This window comes from Malus sylvestris, chromosome 11 (assembly GCF_916048215.2).
Source record: "Malus sylvestris chromosome 11, drMalSylv7.2, whole genome shotgun sequence".
In the NCBI taxonomy this organism is placed as follows: Eukaryota; Viridiplantae; Streptophyta; class Magnoliopsida; order Rosales; family Rosaceae; genus Malus; species Malus sylvestris.
In genome coordinates, this window is record NC_062270.1 from 28,317,075 (window position 1) to 28,322,120 (window position 5,046).

The window sequence follows — 5,046 nt, forward strand, 5'->3', positions numbered from 1 at the left end:
TTGGGATAATGCAAAGTAGTCCTTTGACCTGAAGCATCATAGATGTCTTGTGGTTAGGTCCTTGATCTTTAACTATGTCAAAGTCACTCCATTCGAGGGTGTCCACGACATAGTTGGGGTTAAGCCAGCCATGGAGGCAAGTGAATGCGCAACAAGAGATCTCTAACCTTCAAACTGTTTGAGGGAGAATACTCTATGATATGATTAAGAATCTCTGGCCAGAGTATGAATGAGATTTAGGAAGTCATTCCAAATCACATTCAAGGTAATCATATAAGTAAATGAATCACATTGGATAGTAGACATGACTAAACTATCAAACCAAACAATGTGGTCAAGAGTATTGTATTAGAGAAAAACCGTATTGCATTGTAATCCTAAACTGAATAGGTTCTCCACCTCTTCTGATTAGCTTGGGTAACCATGACATACTGCTAGGTGTCACTCATGGTTTGTGGAAGCCCTAAACGTGTATAATCACTAAAGGGAGAATTGAAAGTAAGTTTCAATTCACAATTGATTTGAAAGAGTTCTAATTGCCCACTGCCTCGCTAAAAGGAACCTAATGGATCGTACACCATGTAAGGTAATGCTTGAAGGATTTGACGGAGATGAGTAAGGACAATTAAATGGTTTAATTGTTTATGGCAAGAATTAATTAATATGTTAATTAATCAAACGAATAAGTTCGTTTTAAACCTTGAATTAGTTTTGGGCCTTAAAGCCCAAATTGGGCTTCGAATCGTCAAGCCCATTAGCTTAAGTTGTATGACAACTTAACAAACAAAATTCAAGAAGCCCAAAACAGCCCAAAGGCTTGGTAAAACCAGCCATAGAGAGAGGAAGGGCCTTTTAGTCCAAAATGCATACAAAAGTTGAAAGCATAGAAGGGGTATCTTTGCTCCATCCTCATTAGGGTTTTCTAAGGATGAAAAGTGAGAAAAACTCTATCTCTTTTCTCTCTAGAATAGCTGGCCACCATGGGAGAGTTTACTAGCATCTAACTCTTCCAAGGTCACTCATCTTCTTCCTCAACCATCCTTGGTGTCGGAACTTAGAGGTCTCCAACTTTGGGGACTTTTGGAGAAACCAATTCTTCCATCCATATCCAAGAAGGCATGGAGCCAAGAAGCAAAGTTCCTCCATCCACATCCATGGAGCCAAGGAGTAAGGTGACAAAGGAAAGAAGGCCTTCACATGGGTGATTAACCTTTGCTAAGCAAAGAGGTGCTTCAAAGGTATAAAGTTTCTCAACTCACTTTGTTTTGAGTTGAGTCTTGGTTCACCCTTCTACTAGGCTTTGAATTTTATGGGTAATGTTTTGTTTTTGAGTGCATACAAGCATGATTCCGCCTTTAAATGTTAATTGCATGCCAAAGATGTTGCTCAAATGAACATGTTTTTACAAAATTTCCTTCAAGTGGTATCAAGAGCCTAGGTCTAGTAGTTGGTGAATCCTTTTGGGTTTTGTATTTTCATAGTTTATGATTTGAATGTTGTAATTGTTACAAGCTTTATTCTTGTTTCTTTGAATGTAAATTTTGTTAGAAAATTTGCCATCTCAAATGTTGTAGATGTAGTTCATATGAGCATGAATTTTGGAGCTAAAATTTGGTGCCATGTTTTTGGGGAAATTCGGCCAAATCCAAAGGGTGGATTTTTGGGTTCATGTTTGTCTTGTTAAAAGTGTTTTAAAGTGACATTAGGAACCCCTAAGTACCCTAGTTTGGTAATATGTTTTTTCCCTTAAGTTTGAGAGTTTTTGGGGTGTCTTTGGGTGAAAAATGTTCATGGAGCTCTTATGGGTTTTCATGGATGTTCTTCATTGTTCTTGTTATGTTTTTGGCAAGAACAAAAAGGTTGGGTATTTTGATTCAAAGTTTTTGGTTGTTTTTCATAAAGTTTTGTTTATGGTGGTTGGTGTGACTTTATTGTAATAAATGGTATGACATGATTTATCATTTTTCAATCAACACCATACCAATCACTTACACATTTTCATTGTTTCAAGGAACCATGTTTTATGGAAATCACTTTTTTTCAAACCTACCCATCACCTTTCACTTTTGTTGAAAAATTCAAAAGTTTTATGACACCATCTCTCATCCAAAACCGGCCACCCTATTAAATAGAGTACTTTTGGGGTTTTTATACAATTACATAAAGTTTTGATACTTTTGTGTATTTGTACTTTGACCCGAAAGTTTACGTTTTTACGTAAAGGCCCAAAATCACTAAAGGACAAAATGTTTTGCTCATTTAATGAAGTTTTTGTATTTGATGAAATTTTTGGATTCTAGTTGTAATTACATGAAGTAGTGGACTTTTGTGTTTTTACAAAGTGACCTCAAAAGTTTGTGTTTTGCAATATAGCCCAATGGTTGAGGTTATTGTTTTTCGGCCCAAATTAGTTGAGAACAAAATAGTTTTGTATCTTTAAATGGAATTGTATTTTCATTTTATTTAGCTCCATTTAAATCAATTCTATGGATACAAAAACCAAATGAAAATGTTGCATTCAAGTTTAATTAGTTAAAGCGTTAATTAATTAAAGAAAGGGTGATTATGAACCTAAGCCTACAATAATTGAGCTATGTGAAAGGCCGTCTCAAATTTGTTTGAACCATGGGAATGTGTAGATTAGATTTTTGTTGTAATTTGATATGATCAAATATTGTAAAAGAGCATAAGCTCTTCTTTACTTTAAAGTAATTTGTTTTGATCAAATGTTGTAAAAGAGCATAAGCTCTTTTTTACTTTCAAGTACTTCTTTCTTGCTTTATTTGATATGCATGAAAATGAAGTAGAGGGTCCAACGCCCAATAAGAAAACACGCCTTAATGAGATTAAACGTGTAACTAAAATCAATCACCATCTCTAGACCGAGATTCAACACTAGGCTCGTGTTGGATCGAATCAAAGGTTCAAAGTCATCCTAAGGCCCTAAGGCAACTATATAGTCCATCAATGAATGCAAACCTTATGTTAGTAGTACCATATACTCTTGCTTTAAAAACCGTTTTACAAGCATAGTGGGAGTATCATATACAACTAAATCAATCACATGGACTAATAGTTGTAATAGGACCAAATTGTTTTAATAAGATTAAAATGCATGCTTATATGTGATGAGACCTAAAACCCTCAGCCAAACCATTATTAAGTTGATAAGCGTGAGAGTGCTTTGAACACTCTTTCATGGCCTTCCACCGTGGTAGGCTCCGATCGTTTGTGACTCGTACACCGACTTCACCCTATTATGGGGGAGTACAAAGTGTGTGCTTACACTCAGGAGGAGTTCTATATGCATACATGATGTTGTGAAGGTAGGCAACGAGAATGATCAACATCATATCATTGTGAGGTTGTTCTTGAACCCCTACTCGAACTTGCATGGTGGGAATGACTTAACTAAGTGCAATGGAGCCAACATCATATCATTGTGAGGCTTCATTCTCTAGAGACCAAATAAGATGGGTACTTGCAAAAGATGCAAATGAGTAAGCGTACTCTCTCATTATTATTGATGCTAGCCAACATCATATCATTGTGAGGTGGGCTTGGTAATGATGAGTCTCCCATACCCTACTAAGAGTTTCCTCCAAAACTTTAATAAATTCACCTCCAAAACTTTAATGATGAGTCTCCCATACCCTTTCTCTGTGTACCTTCCATAAATTCACCTCCACGATCAGACGTTACAACTTTAATTAATTTCCCCAATTGTTTTTCAACCTCTAACTTAAAATTTTTTAAAACAAGTTAAAACTTGAGACTTTTCAGAGATAAAAAATACAAAAGTGTATTTGTAAAAATCATCTATGAAAAGAACAAAGTATGAATTGCCACAAATGGTTTTTATTGGAAATAGTCCACATACATCAGTGTGTATAATCTCAAGAAGATCATTACTTCTTATTGCTGTCTTTTTGTTTATTGAGTTTGTGGTTTTTCCCTTAATGCGGTTAATACATTCTGCAAATTCATTAAGGTTCAATTTTGGCAAAATACCATCCTTGATTAACCTCATTATCCTTTCTTTCGAGATATGACCAAGTCTTTGATGCCAAAGCATATAAGATTTGTCATCAGAGGACACAGGTTTTGAGGTTGAATGTTCTGTATTGAAGCATTCTTGATGGTAAGAACATTGAACTTGCCAAAGATCACCATTGGGAAATGCATAATCAATAAGATTGTCAAACTGATTCTTGAAATAAAATTTAATTTGATTAACATCCCCTACAAATGAAAAACCATCCTTGACAAATTGAATTACAGAAAATGAGTTCCTTCTCATGGAAGGAACATAAAGTACATTACTTAAATTTAAAACATAACTAGTTGACAATCTTAGTTTGACAGAACCAACAGACTCAACTGCAACTTTATTCCCATTTCCAACATAAACATTGTAGATCTCCTTACTTGTTCTCTTATGGCTTTGAAATCCCTGCAAAGAATTTGTTATATGTATTGAGCAACCTGTGTCAAAACACCAAGAGTTTCGAGGAATAAAAACCATATTTGACTCTACTTTCACAAAAACATTAATTATTTTGTTACCTTTCTTGATTAACCAAGCTTTAAAACCCAGACAATCCTTTCTTAAGTGAACCTCAGAATGACAAAAATGAATCTTTTGACACCATTGTTATTATTCTTAGGTCCAGAAGCAATGGAGGTTGCATGAGCTTTTGCAGGTAACACAGTGGACTTGAATTGCTTCTTGGAACTAAAAGTTGTGCCAGCAGTTGACACAGACTTCTTGAATGCAATTGGCTTATTTCCCTTGTAATTCTCATTTATGTGAACTGTAGTAGTTTTCCCCTTGCCTTTTCCAGCACTCACAAGGTTGGAAAATTCATTTGTCGCAGCCTTCATCATCTTCAATCTTTCCTTTTCTTGACAGCAAATAGCAATCAACTCATTTATACTCCAAATCTCTTTTTGTGTATTATAACTCACTTTCAGTTACTCATAATCATTGGATAAAGAATATAGCGCCATGTGCACAAGAAATTGATTTGTAATACCAATATCCAT

The 5,046-nt window shown here is 35.2% G+C and overlaps 1 pseudogene; it reads right to left on the bottom strand.

Moving 5' to 3' along the window:
* Nucleotides 1–4,424: 4,424 nt before the first annotated feature.
* On the bottom strand, nucleotides 4,425–5,046 carry LOC126589751 (uncharacterized; annotated as a pseudogene).